At 37.3% G+C, this 24529-nt stretch overlaps 1 protein-coding gene, 1 long non-coding RNA gene and 1 pseudogene across 4 annotated transcripts in view; 2 read left to right on the top strand and 1 right to left on the bottom strand.

Moving 5' to 3' along the window:
* The window catches only part of TTC28 (tetratricopeptide repeat domain 28), a 669357-nt gene that overhangs the window by 158281 nt on the left and 486547 nt on the right, over positions 1-24529 (top strand). The gene's annotated exons all lie outside the window — the stretch shown is intronic.
* On the top strand, positions 1450-18775 carry LOC116535475. Its single transcript, XR_004262219.1, has 3 exons — positions 1450-1842; positions 4329-4334; positions 18764-18775. It is a non-coding gene; the product is annotated as an uncharacterized LOC116535475 (long non-coding RNA).
* LOC116535471 lies at positions 11990-13546 on the bottom strand (annotated as a pseudogene). Its single transcript, XR_004262216.1, has one exon. The product of XR_004262216.1 is annotated as a polypeptide N-acetylgalactosaminyltransferase 1 pseudogene (transcript).

Below are 24529 nucleotides of genomic sequence, written 5' to 3'. Positions count from 1 at the left end.
ATGAGAGAATGTATATTGTTGTTTTGGGGTAGAGAGGTTTTTATTTTTTTATTTTTTGAGACAGAATCTCGTCCATTACCCAGGCTAGAGTGCAGTGATGCAATCTCATCTCACTGCAACCCCTGTCTCCTGGGTTCAAGTGATTCTTCTGCTTCAGCCTTCCTAGTAGCTGGGATTATAGGCACATGCCACTGCGTTCAGCTAATTTTTGTATTTTTAGTAGCAATAGGGTTTCGCCATGTTGGCCAGGCTGGTCTTGAACTCCTGGCTTTAAATGATCCACAAACCTGGCCTCCCAAAGTGCTGGGATTATAGGCATGAGTCACTGCACCTTGCCTAGGTAGATATTTCTATAGCTGTCTCTCAGGTCCACTTGATCCAGAACTGAGTTCAGGTCCTGAATATTTTTGTTAATTTTCTGTCTTGATGATCTGTCTAATATTGTCAGTGGGGTGTTAAAAGTCTCCCACTATTTTTGTGTGGGAGTCTAAAGTCTAAGTGTCTTTGTAAGTCTCTAAGAACTTGCTTTATGAATCTGGGTACTCCTGTATTAGTGTATGTATATATTTAGGATAGTTAGCTCTTCTCGTTGAATTGAACCCTTTACCATTATGTAATGCCCTTCTTTATCTTTTTTGATCTTTGTTGGTTTAAAGTGTGTTTTGTGGGCTAAGTGTGGTGCTCATGCCTGTAATCTAGCACCTTGGAGGCTGAGGTGGGTGGATCACCTGAGGTCAGGCGTTTAAGACCATCCTGGCCAACATGGTGAAACCCCATCTCTACTAAAAATATAAAAAATTAGCCAGGCATGCCGGGTGCCTGTAAACCTAGCTACTTAGGGAGGCTGAGGCAGGGGAATTTCTTGAAGCTGGGAGGCAGAAGTTTCAGTGAGCTGAAATGTGCCATTGCATTCCATTCTGGGCAAGAAGAAACTCCATCTCAATAAAATGAAATGAAATGGAAGAAAAGAAAGAAAAAAAGAAAGAAAATACGTACGTGTGTTTTGTCAGAAACTAGGATTGAAAGCCCTGCTTTTTTTCTGTTTCCCTTTTGCTTGGTAAATTTTCCACCATCCCTTTATTTTGAGCTTATGTGTGTCTTTGCATTTGAGATGTGTCTCTTCAAGACAGCATACTGATGGGTGTTGGCTCTTTGTCTAGCTTGCCATCTGTGTCTTTTAATTGGTGCATTTAAGCCATTTATATTTAAGTTTAGTATTGTTATTTGTGAGTTTGATCCTGGCATCATGATGCTAGCTGGTTATTTTGCAGACTTGTTTATGTGGTTGCTTCATTGTGTCACTGGTCTGTGTACTTCAGTGTGTTTTTGTAGTGGCTGGTAATGGTTTTTCCTTTCCATATTTACTGCTTCCTTTAGGAGCTCTTGCAAGTCCCTGGTGGTGATGAATTCCCTCAACATTTGCTTGTCTGAAAAGGATCTTATTTCTCCTTCACTTATGAAGCTTAGTTTGGCCAGGTACGACATTTTGGGTTGAAAATTCTTTTCTTTAAGAATGTTGAATATTGGCCCCCACTCTTTACTGGCTGGTACGGTTTATGCTAAGAGGTTCGCTATTAGTCTGATAGGCTGCCCTTTGTGGGTGACCTGGCCTTTCTCTTTGGCTGTCCTTAATATTTTTTCTTTCATTTTGACCTGGGAGAATCTGTTGATTATGTGTCATGGGGTCGGTCTTCTTGTGGAGTATCTTACTGGGTTCTTGCATTTCCTGATTTTGAATGTTGGCCTGTCTTGTTAGGTTAGGAAAATTCTCCTGGATGATATTTTGAAGTATGTTTTCCAACTTTGTTCCATTCTCCCCGTCTTTTTTGGGTACCCCAGTCTGTCGATCTCTTTACATAATACCATATTTCTTGAAGGTTTTGTTCATTCCTTTTCATTCCTTTTTCTCTATTCTTGTCTGCCTGTCTTATTTCAGAAAGATAATCTTCAAGCTCTGAGATTCTTTCCTTGGCTTGGTCTGTTTTACTGTTGTTACTTGTGATGGCATTGTGAAGTTCTCATGTTATGTTTTTCTGTTCCATCAGGTCGGTTACGTTCCTCTCTAAACTGGCTATTCTGGCAACCGGCTCATGTATTTTATGATGATTCTTAGCTTCTTTGTATTGGGTTACAATGTGCTCCTTAGCTCAGCAAAGTTTGTTATTACCGACCTTCTGAAGCCCACTTCTGTCAGTTCAGCCATCTGAGCCTCATCCCAGTTCTGTGCCCTTGCTGGAGAGGTGTTGGGGTCATTTGAGGAGAAGAGGCACTCTGGCTTTTTGAGTTTTCAGTATTTTTGTGTTGATTCTTTCTCATCTTTGTGGGTTTATCTGCTTTCAATCTTTGAGGTTACTGACCTTTGAGTGGGGTTTTTGTGGGGTCTGTTTTGTTAATGTTGTTATTTTTTTTTAACAGACAGACCACTCTTCTGTAGGGCTGCTGCAGTTTGCTGGGGGTCTGCTCTAGACCCTAGTTGCCTGGGCTTTTCCCATGACTGGTGGTATCACAGTGAAGCCTGCAAAACAGCAAAGATAGCAGTCTGCTCCTTCTTCTGGATGCTCTGTTGCAGGGGATTACTGATCTGTTGTTGGCCTGAACATGCCTATAGGAGGTGGCTGAAGATCCCTGTTGAGAGGTCTCACCTAGTCAGGAGGAACAGGATCAGGGAACTGCTTAAAGAAGTAGTTTGGCTACTTTTTTTTTTTTTGGGGTAGAGCAGGTATGCAGCACTGGGGGGAACCATGTCCAGACTGTTTGTGTTCTCCAAAGCTGGTAGGCTGGAACAGCTGAGTCTACTGAACCACTGAGATGGCAGCCACCCCTTTCCCTGGCATCTCTCTCCCAGGGAGAGATCACCACACTGTCTGTAGAACCCTTGCTGGAGTGACTAAAACCCCTGCAGGAAGGTCCTGCTCCTGAGGAGGAATGGATCAGGGTCCCAATTAAAGAAGCAGTCTGGCAACGAACTGACAAGGCAGCTGTGCTGCATTGTGGGGGACTCTTACTCATCCAGACCCTTTGTGTTCTCCAAAGCTGGCAGGCTGGAACAGCTGAGTCTACTGAACCACTGAATGGTAGCCACCCCTCCCCCTGGCGTCTCTCTCCCAGGGAGAGATCACTGCACTGTCTGTAGAACCCTTGCTGGAGTGACTAAAACCCCTGCAGGGAGGTCCTGCTCCTGAGGAGGAATGGATCAGGGTCCCGGTTAAAGAAGCAGTCTGGCAACGAACTGACAAGGCAGCTGTGTTGCATTATGGGGAACTCTTACTCATCCAGACCGTTTATATTCTCCAAAGCTGGCAGGCTCAAACAGCTGAGTCTACTGAACCGCGGAGATGGTCTCCCCACAGGAGTTCTGTCCCGGGGAGTGATTAGAGAGCTCTGTCTTTAGAACCGTGGCTGGAGTGGCTGAAGCCCTCTCAGGGAGGTCCCGCCCAGTGAGGAAGAATGGATTGAGGTCCTGCTTAAGGACGCAGTATGGCCACAATCTGGCAAGGCAGCAGTGCTGCACTGTGGGAGACCCTTCCTTGTCTGTACTGTTGGTATTCTCCAAAGCCAACCGACTGGAACAGCTGAATCAACTGAACCACGGAGACAGTGGCCACCCATTTTCCCCGGGAACTCAGTTCCAACTCAGGCCGACTCCAGCCTGTTGCCACTGGGTGGTTGGAATTCCAAGCCAGTGAGTCTTAACTTGTGAGGTACTGTGGAAGTGGGGCCTATAGGGTGACACTGCTTGGCTCCCTAGATATAGCCCCATTCCTAGGGGTGTGCAAGGATGGATCTTCTGCCTTGCCAGGGATTCTGGGGCTGGAGTATGTAAAACTCCTGGGTCTCCATGTATGCCTGAGCGGCTGTTCTGCTGATACTTTACACAGTTCTGTGTATCAGACCCAAGGCCCTGGTGTCCTGGGCTCATGAGGGGATCTCCTGATCTGCAGGTTGCAAAGATCCATGGGAGAAGTGTGATTGCCTCACGCTTCCTTCGGCTGGGGGTGGGGGTTCCTTTGGCTCTGTGCCACTTCTGAGTGGGCTGTCACCCTACTCTGCTTTTTGTCATTCTCCTTGGATTGAGTTGTTGCCTAGACAATCCCACAGTGAAAACTGAATTCACAGTGAAGGTGCTGAATTCACTCGCTGCTTTCATACCTTTTGTCTTGCCCACAGACTGCAGCTGCTTCTAATTCGCCATCTTGTAAGATAACTTTCTAAAGTTTTAAACTTTTAAAACTTTTTCCCAGTTAAAAAATACTTACGAAAACTTTCAAACATATAAAAGTAGAGAGAATTGTATAATGAACCTATATCAGAAATGGTTTAAATTATAGCTCATAGTCTTATTTCACCTCCAAATCTCTGTACTCCCACTGGATTGTTTTGAAGCAAATAACTGATAGTATATCAAAGTGTTTTTTATTAAGAGCATATCTTCTTCAGAGCTGGGACTGGACAATCTCAAAAGTTGACTGTTGTGAAGTATGAGTTGGGCATCAGAAAAATATTACATTGGCAAAGCACTGTGCAGTTTATTTAGCAAGCACTCACTAAATGCCATTATGTTGAAATGCTGGACTAGGTGCTGAGGTTACAGATTTAGAAGACATTGTGCTTCGAAGAGCTGTCTTTCTAGGAGAGATTACAGGTAAACACTACATAATTATAATACAATAGAGGAAGTGTGGAATTTTATATATATCTAGGTGTGTGTGTATGGATACACATGTGTGTGTATATGTGTGTTTATGTACGAGATGAATGTGTATATATGTGTATATATGCCTACACACATGTACATATATACACATATATAGGCTAGTATAGGAATACCTAGGAAGACTATAACTCAGGGCATAAAATTACTTGTCATTAATAATTACCTGTTATATATCTTGCTTTTACTTGTTTTTAAATATCCTTATGAAGACAGTTACTAGATATACCTGAAAGAGGTTACTGAACAATTTGATTTATGTTTATTACACAGATGAGAAAATAGGTTTTTTTCTTTACTATATTTATGATCAGATTACTGTAGAACAAAGGAAATGTGTGTTGTTTTATTGCCAGGTTTATATTAAAGATCAAAGTCTGTAAACGTAGCAAATATAACAAATTATTGATTTACATTAGTCTATTGACTGATGTGTAATTGTGAGTGAATTGGAGAAGCTCATCTTTCACTATTGATCCATTCTTTAGCTGGTGTGTTTGTTCATGAGGCCAACTCCATAGGACATACTTCTTTCTGAAGCATGAATTGCAGTAGACCTGACAGGCTTTCTTGTGAGATGGACAATTATTATTAAACTGACAATTCTTAGATCAGTGCTTGGAATCTGTGATAGGCTGCTACTGACTGGAACTAATGACTACTTATTAATTTTTGTCAGATACTTCCATTATTTATCAGCATCTTGATAATCTGTAATAAGCTTTAAAGTTCTTAGCTAATACTATTAAGATTGGCTAAAGACAATATTAAATGTGAAATATCCTTGCTGAGAATATATTAATATTTTTATGTGGTATTTTAAAGTTTAGCATTCACCATAAATCCCAACAACTCGATGAGGTAGCATTTTTATTTTTCTCTTTTCATAGCTACAGGAACTGAAGCCTAATGATATTAAGTGACTTTTTCAAATTTACTTAAGTTGTAAAGCTAGTTTTCAAACTTGTGCATTTATTCAAAAAATGTTCATCTTTAGTCTGTGAAAGGCACTGGGGATAAGGATATGAAAACTCGTGGTATGTACATCCTGAGAGAGAGCCAGATATTAAACTAATCAATCACATAATTATTTAATTATAGTATGGTAAGTGGTGCAAAGGAGAACAATTGGGTATGAGAGCATGTGACAGGAGGACATGCCCTAGTGTGGAGGTTCTCTGAGGAAATATTTCATCTGAGTTCTGAAGAAAGTAGAGGAGGCGGGGAGTGTTCTAGGTGGAGGGAGTAGTGTATGCAGCTTGAGGGGAAAGGATTATTGTTAGGTTTAGAAACTGAAATTAGGCAGGTGTGTTTGGAACACAAAGAATGAGCAATAAAGGTATCTGGTGAGGTAGTCAGGGGCCAAATTTAATTCTTTTTAGTAGAAAAAAATCAACAAATTGTTTAGTGGCTACCATCCACAAGGCATTATTATGTGATACAGCATGAAAGAATATAAACCTTCAACCTAAGTTAGAAAAAATCTGTCAGGTAGTGTCCAAAAAAGACCAAAGCTAGTTATGGACTCTTGTGGGTGGTGTGGCATTTGAAGACGAATTTTTATTAATAAGATATGTAGCCCAAACTAGGATATGCTTCTTTTTAATCTTTGGTTTAAGGATTTAAGGCCTTCCCTCTCACTTTTGTGAAAATTGAAGAATCTCTATCCAGGATTTCTGCAGTGACAGCCTTATTGTCAGAATCTTGTGGAAAGCTCTTTAGAAGGACTTTAGGATGCTGCTTCTACATTTTCTTTTATAATTTCTTCAGAAAGGTTCCTGCATGATTGCTACTGTGTTGCTACCCAGCCAGTGATGCCTAGTGATATTTAAATCAGCTGATGAACATTTTCCAAGCTTCAAGCCTCTCAGGTGCAGGGATAATGGGGATTAAGCTATACGAGGCATATATTGGTGCTTTATTGTAGAAACAGCTGTTATCTCTTAAAGGATATCAGAAGGATTTCCAAGGCTTTATAGACCATCACCAAAAATAGTAATTTTATTCTGTTTCATTTGGGCAATATGTATGAAAGTCATGTATTAACCATGTAAGTCTTATAAAGATAGGATGGAAAAAAACATATGCTTTTATGGAAAGGAGAGAATGCTTTTAGTATCAATCAGCTTTTCAGCTTAAAACATCTGAACACACTTTAAAGCCTCAAACTTAATGGCATTTAAAAAATTTTTTTGCATCAAAAGAGAATAGGTATAAAAAATGAATAAGCAAGTCATGATTTTTAAAAAATATATTTTCAAACATTGGATAATTATGTTGAAAAAGCAAACAGAATGGCATAATGAAAAAAGACTCGTCCTGGTTACTTGCATTATCATGAAAATATGAATGTTTTAATTTTACTTGAAAAAGAGCTACTCAGGTGTTATTTTAAAAAAATTTTATTGATAGATAATATTTTACATACTTATCGGGTACATATGATTTTTTGTTACATACCTAGAATGTGTAATGAATAAGTCAGGGTATTTGGGATATGTATCACCTTGAGTATTTATCATTTCTATGTGTTGGGAACATTTCAAGTTCTCTTTACTTAGATCTTCTTTAATTTTTCATTGGAATGACATTCCAGAACCTTTATGATCTGACCTCTGCTAAACTTTTAGCCCCAGTTCTTGCTACTTTTTACCTCTAAATTCTTTTTTCACTATACCAAATTCATCACAGGTCCCTTCACACCATACCATTTTCTACTTTTACACTCATTTGCTTTCCTTTGCCTGGAACAGCCTACACATCACATCTTCATATGATTAATAGCAGACTCCAGAATCAGACAGCTTGGGTTGAATTCATCTAAAGCTTTTAATATAGTGCCAGTCTCATGATAGGTGCTCAGTAAATGTTAGTTTTTCTGATGGCTATATTTACTGCATCCACTAGATTGTGAATTCTTTGAGAACAGTAATCATTTTGTTGCTTTTTTTGTATACCTAGTACATAATGCAGTGCTTGGCATGTATAGTAGGTGCTTTATATCAGTTTTTGCTCAAGCTCTAGAAAGGAAAACTGAAGAATATTGTTCAGGATGTTCAAACTTCATGTTATTAAGAAATATCCCTCTGGACTCTGATGTTTTATCAAATTAGATGTCCTGTTTTGATGATTTTCACACAATGTTTTGCAAGTTTGCAAGCAAATTAAGGGTAACTATAATAGAGAAGTCAGTATCTTTTTTATTGTAACAGAAGAATGCAGTGTCTCAAGTGATTAATACGTTTCTGTTTCACTTCCTCTTGCCTCATTTTGTGAAATTACTGACCAAATCTTTATTTTTTGTACAGCTTTATGAAACTCAGGTTATCAGGAATCATGCAGAAGATTGTTACTGCTAATAAATAGAAATCATTACTGCTAATGAAAATTATGGGATTGCTGTGATAGTGAATTGTCTATTATAAATGTTAAGGTTTCTGCATATTGCAGCCTTTAATGTAATTAGCTATGTTCTAGCAAGATTGAATATTATTCAAAGGATTAAACTAATCTGAATATTAAGGATAAAGTAGACCTAGATTAGACTGGTTTTACTGTTATTATTTTGTAATCATTTTCTCATTGTAATTATGGATCCTTGTATAAGAAAAATATTTTTGAAAGATTATGTACTCAACATCATCTTTGAATTTTTCACTTCCTGTTTTGTTAGTAAAGTGAATAAAGCCATCTGGGCATAAGGGTTAAAACAAATGATCTTAATACATTAATGTATCTGATTAATACCTGCTGTAAGGTAGGTGAACCTTGAACACAGCATTCTAGGTGAAAGAAGCTAGACACAGAAGACCACATATTGTGTAACTCAGTTTATATGAGATGTTCACAACTGGCAAATTTGTAGAGATGGAACATAGATTAGTGGCTTTCAGGAGTTTGGGGTGGGAGGAAATGGTGAATGACTGCTGATGGATGTGGAGCTTCTTTTGGGGGTGATAAATTCTAATACTGATTGTAGTGATAGATGTACAATTCTGTGAATATACTAAAATCTCTGAATTGTATAAAAGGGTGAATTTATGGTGTGTGAATTATATTTCAATGAAGTTATTCAAATTCTAGTGTTTTATAGCACTGTAAGATGACTGTAGTTAACAATACTATATAAGTTCAAATAGCTGGAAGTAGTATAGTGACTGTTCACAAAGAAATGAAAGATGTTTGAGATGATGGATATGCTGATTACCCCAGTCTGATCACTATACATTATATGTATTGCAACATCACTGCGTACCCCACAAATATGAACAGTTTTTTATGTATCAGTTTTAATAACTCTACAAATAAATACTAAAAGGTAAAAAATTATAGTGTTGGATTAGCTTATAGTTTACCCAATAAGCTAATTTAGACCTGCAGTCTATGCTATCTTAATTCATATATGCTATCTTCACACAATGTTTTAATTCACACCCTATTTTTTCAAGACAGGAGTAGTGCTTTTGTGTTTCATTTTATTTTTAGGCCCTAGTAATCTCTCTATATGATATACTTCAGTAAATGTTCATTTAATGACGATGACCATTAGTTTCCCGTATTGTGAAAATCTGCATTTTTTTCCCCAGGGGAAAAAGGTATTTTCTTGTTGTAATAGAAATAGTAATTGTATGGTGGGACTAAGAGGCTGTCAACTTGTCTACGTGCCCCGAGAAAGGTAGCAAACTTTAGTCAATAGACTTGTTAAATGAAGGATGTGAAAATTACATCGTTTTATGATAATTCTTATTTTTTCATGGTTAAAGTACCAAAGTATGCTTTTTTTTTTTTTTAGATATTTGAAACCATTGAAACATCCTGAAATTTCTTATTTATTTTCACAGTCACCTATTCCTGACCAGTAATCTTGCAAGTAAGAGAGAAAACATTTATTGAATACATTTATTATTTTATTTTATTTTTCTAGAGATGGGATCGATCTCTGTTACCCAGGCTGAGTGTAGTGGTGCAGTCACGGCTTACTGCAGCTTCAACTTCCCAGGCTCAAACAGTCCCCCATCCTCAGCCTCCCTAGTAGCTGGGACCACAGGCATATGGCACTACACTTGGGTAATTTTTAAAAAAGATTTTTGTAGCAATTGGTGTCTTACTGTTTTGCCCAGACTGGTCTCAAATTCCTGGGCTCAACCAATCCTCTCACCTCAGCCTCCTGAAATGCTACTGTACTCAGTAAATAAATTTAGTTATGAATAAATTTTCAATATATTGGCCCAGTAAAGAAAGGAACTACATTTCTTATAGAAGTTCACAACTGGAATTGCCCATATGGTAAATAAATAAGAATGAACTCCTACAAAGTGTATGCTTACTCGGGAATATTGTAGGGACTTTCCCAGGGGGGCCCTTTGGGACCCAGAATCGTGATTAGATGCTCTAATATGCTCATGTTCTCTCAGATAAAAAGATAGTTCTGAACAAATAGGACTTTTATAATCTAATCATTTTACTGTGAAACCAAGGGAGCCTCTTTGGGTAAACATTAAGTATCATTTCAAGTGAAACCTGGATTTAGGTTATATCAAAATATGGGAGAAACAAGGGATTAACATACGGGCTTTTCCTTGAAGATTCTCTCCTTGTTCTTATTTATGTCTTGTTTAGGGAGTACTCCAAAATAGTTTATCTCAACTTATATTTGAAAACATTTTAGGCTGTATTTGAGATTTCATAATTTAAATTTTTCTACTTTGTCACTTGTGTAAGGAAAAAGAAAACAAAGTGAACTGCATTTGTTATATTCATGGCTGCTAAAAGGTTCCTAGCTAGGATTCTAAGACTGTTACCTCCATAGGGTTGAACCTTATTGTGGTTGATTTGTTCTTTGTTTTATTAAAGGGAGATAGGCTCCTGGTTTGAGGAGAATTACCACAAATTTCTACCACCACCACTTCCCACCTAGTTTGCCTTTTTTTTTTTTTTTTTTTTTTTAAACCAAAGGCTCAGGTCAATATACTATTTTGTTGACAACAGCCGGTTTAAGATGGAGTGTTAATCATCCTTCTGTGGAAATCTTGGCTACTCTGTTATTGGAAATTTGTGTCTTTATAGACTTTAGCCCTCCTACATGTTACTCAGCACCCACTCTTTCTTCTCTTCTTTTGCTAATTGTTCCAACTTCAACGTTACCATTAAAATTATAGTTTATTAATTGAAAATTATATGAATTTGGAGTCTAAAGTAAAATATTCAACTTGACTTTTAAAAAGCAACCATCCTCAGCCCTAATCCTTTTTTTTTTTTTTTAAAGTGGAATCATAAACAAAGAACTGAAGATTTATTGCTGTGAAAACAAATCTGTGGTACAGTAGTATGAATCCTGGGTATTAAGCAAAATCAGGTGGGTCAAGAAGTTGAAAATGATAAGAAATTTGTGTGTGTGTATGTGCACTCATAAATCTGTAAGCCAGTTGACCCAAGAACAACTGAAACACTTGTTCAGTTGAGACTGGACATTATGTTAAACTCCGAAGGCAATTAAAAATTACAATTCCAAATTTCAGCCCAGAAACCAAACAAACAAAACAAAAAAAAACTGTAGAGAGAAATTAAAACTATATTCAAAGAGTTTTTTTTTTTCAGCTCAATTTCAGCACCTCAAGGAAAATAAAAGCATCCATGACTCTCACAGATGAAAATAAAATGAATGTCATAGGAATCAGTTATTTTTCCCCACTGAGGTATAAAATCTATATAGAAATTTGATACTATACTATAACAAATTGTACTTCTCATAGTTCTGTTTTAATTTCCTTTAAACCCTGTTTAATATAGTTTGTTGTTGTTGTTGTTGTAAAAATCTTGTTTTCATGGTTCTGTGTCTGGTTCCAGTTCATTTATTTCAATATCAATATTTAATATACTGGCTACCAGTTCTAATCAGGAAAGAAAATCTTGGAAATCTCTTCATTATGACAGCACATTCAGCAGAAATTACTGATGTGCGAGCAAACCATAAAAGGTACAGTTCTCCAGAAAGCATATTTTGTTGACTTTTTTCATTGTCTCAGTATTCTTTAGCATGATTTTCAGAGAAAGACTCTCAATCTTGTAAACATCAGTGTGCGCAGTCTCATTACTATGCAGTTTCACGTCAGTGGACAGGAAGGCTGGTTCACAGCTAGTGAAAAGCTAGAGAAGTTTAAGTTTTAATGGCTGATAAACCTTACAACCAGGAGAAGGAAAGCACTTTTCCTTTTTTGCTACTTAAGAATGTGGCAGAAATGTATGCTGAGGTAGCCCAGTCAATCCTTATTTTTTTCATTTTTTTGTAAATTTGGTCTCAGAATATTTCTGGCAGGGTGACGTTTCGAAGAAGCCACTGCTGGGACCGACTTCCATTGCAGTCTCTAATGCTGGGCACCTGGCTATCCTCTTCTGTAGCTTTATCCAGGCACTGATTACTGTTCACATGCTGCAGGGTTAATTTCACTGGGTCATACTCCCACAGTTGGTTGCCTTTTAGGTGGTGGCATTTGAGCATTGTAACTGGGCCATTAAGTTTGGAGACATCCAAGCAAAGGTCATCTGTTCTAATTTCTTTGTTGGCAGTGTAAGAGAAAACCTGATTACCCCCCATACCATGGCAATTAAAAATTCCAACTTTTTCATTTTCTTTTCTGGCCATGTTATCTAGACACTGATTTGTTTCCACGTTTCGTATCTCTCCCAATGAGAAATAGTGACGTGGAATTTGAGAATCAGGGTAAATATTTTCTAGGTACCAAGAAAAAGGTTTGCATTGTAGTTTGTGTCTTAGACCAACTCTTGATGATATATCTCCATAATCTACCTTTGTAACACCTGGAGAAATTACATAGAAGAAATTCTTGAATTCATCCATCCACACTTCTGCAAGTCGTCTGTTATTTTTATTGATAATCTGCCCTGTACCTCCTGGAAGCGTGTAAGGTGTCGCTTTCCGAAACACATGTCCAACATGTGAGCATGTAACAATTTCCAGAGTTCCTCCACACTGCCAAATCCTAAACGAAATTTCTAGGTTTTCTCCTCCCCAAATGTCCATTCCAGCATCATATGTTCCAATTTTCTGAAAGTAATCTGTATCGAATAAAGGCCTCCTGCCATGGTAGGTGTTCTGACAGGAAGAGTCCGATCACCTTTCCTTCTGTCCATTTCTCTTTGGGGAACAGGATACCAGCTAAAATTGAGCTTCCAGTTGAACCCGCCATAGGTCATATCAGAGCCTGCCATGTACTCAAAAGTATCATCACTGATCACATCAATGATAGGACACACCACTGTTTTCCTGTCATGTTTGATCCTGGCCAAGAGAGGCTCTAGCCATCCCACTGTACACTCACAATGAGCATCCAGGAAGGTGATCACTTGGCCTTTAGAAACAGCAGCTCCTTTTAATCTAGCTCTGATCAATCCAGAACGTTGTTCCATTCAAATTACATGAACTGGTACTTTTAGTTTTTTCACATAACTCTCTAAAGGCCTTTTCAAAAAGTCTCTTTCACTGGCATCATCTACTAGAACAATTTCTTCTATCATGTGTCTTGGTGAGCGATTAATGACACTATGGACAGTTCGCAGAAGTGTGCTCCAAGCCTCATTGTGGAAAACAATCACCACACTTGTTGTAGGAAGATTATCTGGATACACCTTTGTTTTACACCCTTCTAACCTAACATCTGGTAAAGATCTGTTGAGTGCAATCATCTCACTTGCCATTAAATTGAACTGATTGATTTTAAACATCTCTTTCATCTTTTCTTGATCCTCTTTAGGAATGACGACTGGTTTCCCCATTTCTCCAGGACCTTCATGAGTCAGCCCTAATCCTTACTTTCTCCCAGGAGCAAACATTTTTCAACCCTTGTTGCTTGTTCTATTTGAATTATAATGTTACTGATTTTTCAATTTTAGCAATTATCTATTGATTTTTACTTACTAAGTTTAAAATTTAAGTAATACCTCTTACCTCTAACACCTACCTATGTATTTCTGATCTCCTAGCCTCGCACTGTAGTTTTATTGTAATTTTGGTCAGATGAGTGCTTCTCAGTTCTGGCTGTACGTTAGAATCACTAGGAAACTTGAGTGAACAAATCTAGGTACCTAAGACTCAACCTCACAGATTCTGCTTTATGTGTTTTAGGGAGGACCTTGGGTATCTATGTTTTTTAAAAAAGTTTTCATTTGCTTCTAATGTGCAGCCCGGTTTGAGAACCACTGAGTAAATAATAAATAAATCAGCATTTATTATGACTGTGTAAATGCTTTTCATAGCTCAGCTATGTAGTAAGTCATTACTTTTCCTTTCTTGCTCATATTTTCCCCCTGGTGTTAAGAAATAATTTATTTTTTATTTAGTTTTCTATATACCTTTTTATACATTCATTAAAAGTATGTTGAACTTCTGTGTTAGGCATATAGCTGTGAACAAGCAGATTAAAATTTTCCTTGTTCTCCTAAAGTGTAAGGGGGGGAGATGTACAGTAAACTAAATAAATAAAGTACATAATATGTTAGATGTCATTAAGTTCTGTGGAGAATAATAAAGCAAGAAATAAGGAAAAGGAATATTGGAAGTAGGATGAGGTTATAATTTCAAATAGGATCATTAGGGAGGACTTCATCAAGAAGATGATATTTAAGTAAAGGCTTGAAGGCTGTGAAAGAGTCACGCAGATAATCTGGGGGTAAGGGTGTTCTCATCAGTGGGATTCATAAGTGCAATGGCTTGAGGTGGGATCCTGCCTTGTGTTCTTGAGTAGACAGAGGCAGTGTGTCTGGAGCAAGTGAGGAGGACCAAGGGTTAGATTGGGTAAGACCATAGGAGGCTATTGTCACGATGTTGGCTTTCATTTGCAGCTAGATGAGAATTCTTTATAGTCTTCTAAGCAGAGGAGTGACTTTATCTGACTTAGGGTTTAAATGGATTTCTCTGGCTTCTGCTTGGAGAATAGACGGGAGAAGGCACTGGCAGAATAAGGAGCCTGTTGGTAAGCTAAGACAGAACTTACACAAGATAGGATCATGACTTGGACAAGGGTGGTAATAAGCAGTGGCATTGGCGAAAAGTGGTCAGGTTCTGGGAAATTTTTTTTTTTTTTTTTTTAGCTACCATATTAACTAATTGGAAAAATTTTTAAACGTAGAACCAACAGGATTTTCTGATGGATTGGATATGGTGTGTGAGAGCAAAAGAGGGGTCAGTGGCGACTCCAAGGTTTTTGGTATGAACAATTGGAGGAATGGACTTTTAGCTAACTAAAATGGTGCAAAGACTGCCAGGGGAGCAGATGTTTTTTGTACGATAAAGAGATCTGGAGCTTCATTTTGGACATGTTAAGCTTAAGATATTTATTAGACACCTAAGGGAAGAGGTCGGATATAGCAATCTGGAGTTTAGGGAGACGCCAAGGCTAGAGATAGGCATTTATAGATTCATATAAAGTGAATAAACACAAATGAATGGAGTATAAATGGTAAAGGGGCCCAAGGACTGAAACCTGGAATACTCATATGGAAAGAGATTGGGGAAATGAGGATTCAGCAAAAGAAACTGAGAAAGACCAAGCAGTGATGTAGGAGGAAAACCAGGAAAGCTTGGTGTCCTGGAAGCCAAGTGAAACTATGTTTTGAGGAGGGAGTGATCAGCCTATAAGATGCAGCTAATGGATTAAGTTAATTTGAGAACTGAGGATTGAATATTGGATTTAGCAGTATGGAGCTTATGAATGGCCTTGATGGGATCAGTTTTGGTGGAGCGGTGGGGTGAAAGTCTGTTTGGTATGCATTTAAAAAATGACAGGAAGAGACAATTGGAGATGAGGAGTATATTATGAATCAAATTTTCCAAATCTCCCCAGTTGTGTTAAACTCATATTAATATGTTCAAACACAAGAGGCATTTGAACACATTTGTCTTCTTGAAGAAATCTCTCTGGGCTGGAGCCTTCTGATCTGCTCCAATTTGAATGAATTATTTCCACAGCTATTGTCCTAAGATCTTTATTTTCCATCAGGCAAGGAATACCTTTCATGCCCTTATATTTAATTCGGTATTTTTGGTATCCCATATTTTCTTTATTGTTTTTGAGTTACATATTCTTCAGCAGTTTTGTGAGAAAGGGAGCATGAGAAGAAAAATCTTAAAACCTTGTATGTCTCAGAATGTCTTTATTTTACTCTAACGAGAGATGAATAGTTTGAATGGTTATAGTACTCGAGGTTGGGAATAATTTTCCCCTCTCAATTTTGGAGGAACTTATTTAGCCATTGTCCCGTTCTCTTTTTGCTGTTGAGATTTCTGATGCAATTTTAAATCTTGATCCTTTATATGAAAACCTTAGTTCTGGAAGCTTATAGAATCTTCTTTGTCTCCAATGTTCTGAAATGTAACAGTATGCTCTAGGGAGGCTCTATTTTCATCATTTGTGCAGGTTACTTAATGGACAACTTCCAATCTAAAAACTCATGTTGTTTTGTTTAGGAAAATTTCTTTGAATGAGTTCTTTAATGATTTCATTTTCTGTTTTCTGATTTCCTTGAACTATTTTTATTCAGATATTGAATATCAGGAGCTAATTTTCCTGTAGTTCCCTCATTTTCCACCTCTCTTGTTACTTAATCTGTTTTCTGCAACATTTCTTCAATTTTAATATTCAACCAGAAATCTTCTGGTTAGTTGTTTCATTCCTATCTTTTTATTTCTAAAATTTTTGCTGTCTGATTATTCCTTTTTTTGCTAGTATCCTGTTCTTGTTTCATCAATACAATATTTTCCCATCTTTCTGAGGGTATTGTAATTGTTTTGAAATTTTATTCTTCTTGAGTCAGTTTGTTTTTGTTTCTTTTCCTTTCCTCTCCCCTTCCCCCATCCTTTCCTCTTCCTTTTCTTTCCTCCCTGTATTTTAAACCTGTGTTTTTTATAAACATATGCATTGCTTTGTTAAAAGATAAACTGAGATTTATTAGAATTTTAGAGTTTGAGCATGAGTTTGACAATTCATGAATTATGCAGAGCCAGAATGCAATCAGTTCAGGCCTTCACAAAAAGGTCATGAGGGGAAGCCTTTTCTAGGGTGAACAAGGAAGCAAGGCAAATAATTGATTTGTGGGAAGACTCTAGTGAAGGGTTAGTTGGCAGTTTCTGATTGGTTAAGCTTAAGTGGTGGAAAGTCCCTAGTGAGGTGCAGTTGACAGTTTCTAATTGGCCTAGACTATGACAGTTTACATTGAGTTGAGTTTTGGCATGTGTAAGTAGGAACCCAGGATGCTGGAACCATCTTAGATTGATGGCCTTCCAATTAATTATTGTAACAGCTCAAATGTCAGATGATTCTTGCCTAATATTTAAGAGTGGAGTACATGCTGGTACTGTTTCTTGGTGTCTTCACCGTAGGGTGAATGGCTGGGCTGTTAGTAGGAATTCCTGATGTCAGTCTCTTTAGATTTTTCCTCTTGTGTTCATCAGATTATTTGGCGAGGATTATTTCAATTTCTGGCCCAAAGGGTAGTCTTCTGCCTGCTAACCCTGGTGAAGTCAAGTTGGAAAAGGAGGTTGTAAAAGACTTTCAACATTTATTAAGTAAACTTTCAATTAATTCTCATTTTCATGATTATCTTACAGTTAACTGTTCTTGTGTTCTTTATATCAGAGACCCTCTCTTTTAACTTCTCCAGAGGATAAATCTTTGGCATCTTCTGCTGCAATAGGGAGAGCAGATATTATATAGTTCGAAAATACTAGCTACTTTTTAAGCTTTTCATCATGAAAATTTCAAGCATATTTTGAAGTACAGAGAGACAGGTATAGAGACAACAGTTCCCAAGTACAATTACTGACTCAAGGCCGGTTTTGTTTTATCTATTATTTTGAAGCAATCCCAGACATCACTATTTAATTCATAAATGTATATCTCTAAAGGAAAAAGTCATTTTTATAGAATAAAGGCCATACGGCTGCATCATTGTCACACCTAAATATAATTAACAGTCATTTCTTAGTATTATTGGATAGTTTAATCAGTGTTCAGATTTCCCTGATTGTCTCATTAATGCTTCTTCATTCTTACCCCACAGTGTGTTTGACTCAGAATCGAAATTAAGATCCTTGTTTTGGTTGCTTTGTCTCTTAAATTTTATAGTATCTTTCCCTCTTTCTTTCTCTTTCCCTTCGAAAATTACTTATTGAAGAAACAGGATCAATTACGTGGTTTTTCACTGTTTGGACTTTGCTGACTGCATCCTTATGGTGCCATTTAATATGTTTAATGTGTCCCTTCTATTTCCTAAAAACTGATAGTGAGATTAGATGATTTGTCAGAATTATGATTGCATTATTTTGGGCTGGGGGCAGAGGGAGAGCAACATTGTCTCAGAAGTATTGTACTTCTATCATGAGGCACTAATATCTTGTTTTTACTTTTTGTGATGTTAGTTGCCACTGATGACCATTGCCTAGATCCTAAAATTAATTTGGGTTTGCAAAATAAAGATATTACTTCATTCCATCCACATTTGTTAGATGGAAAACATCTACAAAACAGTGTCACCAACTGTTTGGTTACTTGTGATGTGATTCCTGTAGAAAGACAGGATTTTTTTTCCCTTATTTTCCTGTTTTTACAGAAATGAATTGGTTTCTTTACGTCCTTCAAAGGGAAGCAGTGCTTTTTAAAATTAAATTATTATTATTAATTTTTGAGATGCAGTCTCGCTGTGTCGCTCAGGCTGGAGTTCAGTGATGCGGTCTTGGCTCACTGCAACCTCCGTCTCCTAGGTTCAAGTGATTCTCCTACCTCAGCCTCCTGAGTAGCTGGGATTATAGGTGCCCACCACCATGCCTGGCTAATTTTTGTATTTTTTGTAGAGACAGGGTCTCACCATGTTGGCCAAGCTGGTTTTGAACTCCGGAACTCAAATGATCCACCTGCCTTGGCCTCCAAAGTACTGAGATTACAGGTGTGGGCCACTGCACTCAGCCAAAACTTATTTTTTTAGTGTCATGAACCCTTGGACTTAAATGGATTTGGTGTGTCAGTCTATTGTCCTTTTCAGTGTTCAATCTCTGGGCCATTAAGCCTCTTTAAGTTGACTTCTGAGTCATTTTAATGTGACTCCACTGGTCTTTGAAAACTGTCTTACTTTTTGGAATGACAAGATGTTTTGGGAACATTTTATATATTTTCTGCTTCAGACCTGGAATCAATTATTCCTTAGAGGAATTTTGTTCATTTTTGGAGAAAGGAAACTTAGAGACCACAGTCTATATGCTAAGGGGTAATTGATTCTTAAATAGACTTTAAAGCAACCCTATTTTTAGCCCTATCTCCTCATCTTTTTTTAGAGGCACTTGGTATTGCCACTTTCTGAAAATTTAGGAGATCCTTAAATGTGGATTGGTTGTTTCTTAGCTTTCTCCTTTGTTGATTTAACTTTCTTGAATCTGCTTAGTATATTATCACTCGTTCATTGACTTTATAGCTTCCAAAATTGCCCCTTTTTCCATTCCTGTTTTTTGTTTTTTGGTCCTTGTGGGTGTATGACATTAAATAAAATGTCTCATTTTAGTTTTAGAGTTAGTGCTAAATACTTTGTTTAATTTGTTAGCTTTCATTGTTATCTTTAACTAAAAGCCTTCTATTCATTAACTTCTTATGAGCAACAGTTTGGCTATCTTGATTTCACTTTCTTCAGAGAATCTTTTAAACTATTTCTTAAACCAAAGCAGTGCTCTCTTGAAGAAAAACTCTCCAAAAGTATCTTTTGTCATCTAACTTTGGTAAGAAGAGGAAGAGAGGGAAAGAGATGCAATGGAGAGAAGCAAGTGGGCAATAAGGAATGACAAAGTTGAAGATTTCATAGATCATTCCTAAGCTTAAAGTCTTGATAGTTTTATTTTTCCCCCAAAAAACTTCTCAAATAAACCAACTTCTTGACTATCCCAACACTTCTTTAATAAACAGCTTAAAATACTGTATGATTGACTTAGGCTTTAGGCAAAGAGCATTTCTAGTGTTAAAAGAGGAATTTTTTAAGTGTGTAGTATATAATGGTGATTTTTATTTGACTTCTATCTATTGTGGTATAACAGCCATTTTTTTCTCTGACAAGAGAAATATTAAGTTAGTGGGGTAAATTGCTTAGAAGACAACTGCACCATTTACTCAATTAATAAGGGAGCCTAAGATCTAGAAATAGTGAATGCCTGAGGCTGTCGTCAAGCCTACACTTGAGACCATCCTGTGGTTCTCAGTTAAAGCTTAGCAGTGGAATTGTTATATAAACTTTCAACTGCATTCAGTTCAGCATTAATTTGTTTATCTTACTATTTGAATAGCCCAAATAACTGTGTGTGGTGGCCTTTAGTTCTGTCCACCAGTATTTCTGGTTCTTCTCATTCTGGGCACATGGTAGGCTTGTACTTCTCTACTCTCTTGAAGTTAGGAGTGGTCATATGACTTGTTCTGATCAAAGGAATGTGAAAGAACCAGTACACAATTTACCATGTTCTATTCTATTGCCTTGGTTGTTCCAGATGATACAAACTCTTGAAACTTGCATCCCTGAATGATGACTATGTAGAGCAGAGCAATGGGGGTGCAGTGAGATCATGAAAAAAAATGTTGTGGCCGGGCGCGGTGGCTCAAGCCTGTAATCCCAGCACTTTGGGAGGCCGAGGCGGGTGGATCACGAGGTCAAGAGATCGAGACCATCCTGGTCAACGTGGTGAAACCCCGTCTCTACTAAAAATACAAAAAATTAGCTGGGCATGGTGGTGCGTGCCTATAATCCCAGCTACTCAGGAGGCTGAGGCAGGAGAATTGCCTGAACCCAGGAGGCGGAGGTTGCGGTGAGCCGAGATTGTGCCATTGCACTCCAGCCTGGGTAACAAGAGTGAAACTCCGTCTCAAAAAAAAAAAAAAAAAAAAATGTTGTTACTTAAAGCCATGAGATTTTGGGATTCTGTCACTTTGGTGTAACCTAGTGTGATGGTTAATACTGAGTGTCAACTTTGATTGGATTGAAGGATGCAAAGTATTGATCCTGGGTGTATCTGTGAGGGTGTTGCCAAAGGAGATTAACATTTGAGGCAGTGGGCTGGGAAAGGCAGACCCACCCTTAATCTGGGTGGGCACCATCTAATTAGCTGCCAGAGCAGCTAGAATATAAAGCAGGCAGAAAAATGTGAAAAGACTATACTAGCCTAGCCTTGCAGCCTACATATTTCTCGTGTGCTGGATGCTTCCTGTCCTCGAATATCATACTCCAGGTCCTTCAGTTTTGGGACTTGGACTGGCTCTCCTTGCTCCTCAGCTTGCAGATGGCCTATTGTGGGACTTTGTGATCGTGCGAGTTAATACTTAATAAACTCCCCTTTATATGTCTATCCTATTAGTTCTGTCCCTCCAGAGAACCATAATACACCCAGCCTTTTTATTTTTTTTAAACTAATATATATATTATATTTATTTATTTCGCCTTTTGGGAGATGAGATCTTACTATATTGCCCAGGCTGCTCTTAAAACTCCTGGGCTCAAGCAGTCCTCCCCCCTCAGCCTCCCAAGTAGCTGGAGCTACAGGCATGCACCACCATACCTAGCTAACTTAGCCTGTCTTGACTAATTCACAGTGAATATAAGTCTTACTACTTAGTTTCTCAGAAAAATATCCTACTGTTTTGATTCCTATGTTAGCACCTAGGTAGTTAAGAACAAAAGATATGGATGATTAATTTTGAAAAAAATTTTTATGGCTATTTTAAAAGTCAAGCTTCCATTTATAAAAGATGCAATTCTAAAATGCTTTCAGGGTGAGATTTTTGAGGACTATGTCTTCACGTCTTTGATAGTTATGATCGTATCATAGGAGACGGAAATAAAGCTTTTGAATTCTGACTTATGGAGTAAGAGTAATTTTTTTTTAATTTTTAATTTGTTTTTTAGAGATAGGAACTTGCTTTGTTACCCAGGCTGGAGCGCAATGGCATGATTATAGCTAACAGCAGCCTCGAATTCCTGGGCTCAAGCCATCCTCCTTCCTCAGCCTCCTGAGTAGCTGGGACTACAGGATGTCCTCCTCTGCCCAGCTAACTTTTAAATATTTTGTAAAGACAGGGTCTTGCTTTACTGTCCAGGCTAGTCTTAAGCTCCTGGCTTCAAGCAGTCCTCTCCCCACAGCCTCTCAAAGTTCTGGGATTAGAGGCATGAGCTACCATGCCTGGCCAAGTAATGATTTTTTAATATTGAGAGATAATATATTGCTGTCATGGGAAAAGCAATATACCTGAAAGTTTAAATCTGTTGCGGTTTGTTTTTTGTTCTGTCTCTTGCTCATAGTGGCTTGTTTCCTTACATGGTTTAGTGATTTTAAAAAATACCAAATACGTATTTAGTTGAGCTTAATTTGTGAGAATCCTAATGGCCTAAATTGAAGATTATTTCACGGAGGATTTGCACTGATTTCTGTCAGAAGCCGGGGATCTATACACCTGAGACCACTTTAGCACCATTTAAAAGTCTTGCCTTAATATGTGTGGAGTTGGGTTGTTTATCATTCTGATCTTCCAGGTTTAGTTTCTCTGTGCCCCCCACTCTTACAGCTCACTGTTGTTTTTTACACCCTTAGAACTTTCCGTTACCTACAAGCCCAGAAATATATTAAAATGCTTTTTAATAGCATATCGTGGATCTAGTTGTATAATAGAGCAAAAGTCTTGTTTTTTTTCTCCTGTAAGAAAAAGTTCTAGAAAACAAATTCCTGAGAATATTAAGAAGCATCGTATATACTTGCAGTATTCATAGAACGCAGGTTTACCAAAGGTTTAGCATGTCTTCTTGTAACTGCCTCGAGCTTGGCTACTCACTGCTTAAAGGCCAGAACATGAGAAGTGAGGTGTGGTGAAAGGAAAGCAACTTTATTCAAATGCTAGCAGCTGGGGAATGGCTAGGCACATTCCCTTCAAAGTCCATTTCAGCTTTTTGGGCTGAGTGATGGGTTTTAGTAAGGAAAACTTAGTGTGGGAAGTATGCAGGAGTGGTGCTGAAGTGGGCAGGTCAACATTTATTGTTCAGAAACACGTAGACTATCTTGAGTAACCTCCTGTCTGGAGGTCCGGCTGGTACCGTCTTGACTACTTCTTGGTAGTGGTGGACTAATTGTTCATAACTCCCCCTAAGCTGGAGGATTCGCAGCTGGTTCTCTATGCCTGGCTTGTTTCAAAATTAGCTCCTGGAATTTCTAAGCAAGCACATAATTAGATAAGCGAGCACTGTGCATAGGAGTGTCTGGTGGGAAAGGAGGGAAAACAAAGTTTTAAAGTATGTTTCAAGGTTAAAAGCAAGAAAGGAAAAAATATGTTTCAAAGTGCATTTTGAATGTGTTTTGGTTACATTATCTCACCTAATCTCCATAGCAATAAAATATACAACCTTTTTCAAAAGGTAGGTATGTTTGCCATTAAATTTGTCATTTCCAAAAATGAGGACTTGGCTTTATAAGTCATAATTGGAGGATATTTTGATATTAGTACTTATTAGTATCTCATTTGTTGTTTTTGACTTAAATATTTTCATGCAGAAACATACAATATGCTTACAGTGGATGAAAAAATATAAAATTATATCTCATGTTATAATTATGTCATATATCTGTATGTTAAGCATTAGAAATTGACATGGCAAAAATAAAAATAGAGTTAGAGATTGTGGAAGTCTCACTCATTTTATCCTAGTGTTATTCTTATGATTTTGTACAGTTAATGAAATATACACAAAATGTATTAAATGAGCATTAATACCTCAGTTTTTATTAAAAATTTATTAATTTTATAGTTTTAATTAAATCTGTTAATATATTTATACAGAGAAGTCTAAGATATGTATGTTTATGTATATATTTATATATCGAACCCTCAACCACAATTATCTCTGGGTGATAAGATTTCAAGGGATTTAAAAAAAATGTATTCATTATGATATTTTCATAATATCCAGTTTTATAAACAAAGATAATTTATTAATTTTATGATTGTTAAAAAATGATAAAGCTATTTTCATTTTGGAAAAAAAGTCCCATGTGCTATAAAAACTAGATTTTGATTTAAAAATTTATCTTTTTGTAGGGCTGAAGGGGAAAAATGCTTATGTCCAAAGGAAAAAAAAAATTCACCATCCATCTTTTTATACGTCTTGCCTGTGTGGTGGAAGTACATAAAAAATGAGGACTGCATCCACTCAGTTGCTTAACTAATTGTTGAGTGAGAGGATCATTTGGCATCAGAAGGTCTCATAGTATACTCAGATTTTTTGATCATTTAACAGTAAATCTCAAACATTTAAATATTTGCTTGAGTTATGTACATTATTAGAGAGATTAGTATTTATTAAGGAAAGAGCTGGGTACTTTATATGCCTGGTATTTAGTGTCATAATGATCTTTAATCTCACAATGACCCTGGTATATCTTATTTTGTACATATGTGAAAATGGAGTTGCAAGAGATTAAGTAAATGGGGCAGAGACATTTAAAAAGGAAGTGGAAAAGTCACAATTTAAACCTAGTGCTGAATAATTTGAAAGGCTTTGCTCTGTCCGTGTTACAATGTGGCCTCCTATGAAGAGTAGACCCATCTTGCTGTTTGTCTTACTTGACTTTTCTCTGTATTTATACCATTTTCATTTGGCACTTGGTTATTTCAACAAAGAAAGGTATTGAAAAATACACATGAAAGTTGATTAGTTACAATTCTCTTAAGATTTTAAGGACACCCCCCACCACACACACACACACACACACACACACACACACACACACACACACAC

Source organism: Sapajus apella, unplaced genomic scaffold, assembly GCF_009761245.1.
Source record: "Sapajus apella isolate SASKATOON/1434 unplaced genomic scaffold, GSC_monkey_1.0 scaffold95, whole genome shotgun sequence".
Lineage (NCBI taxonomy): Eukaryota > Metazoa > Chordata > Mammalia > Primates > Cebidae > Sapajus > Sapajus apella.
This window is presented reverse-complemented; position numbering and strand designations above follow the sequence as displayed.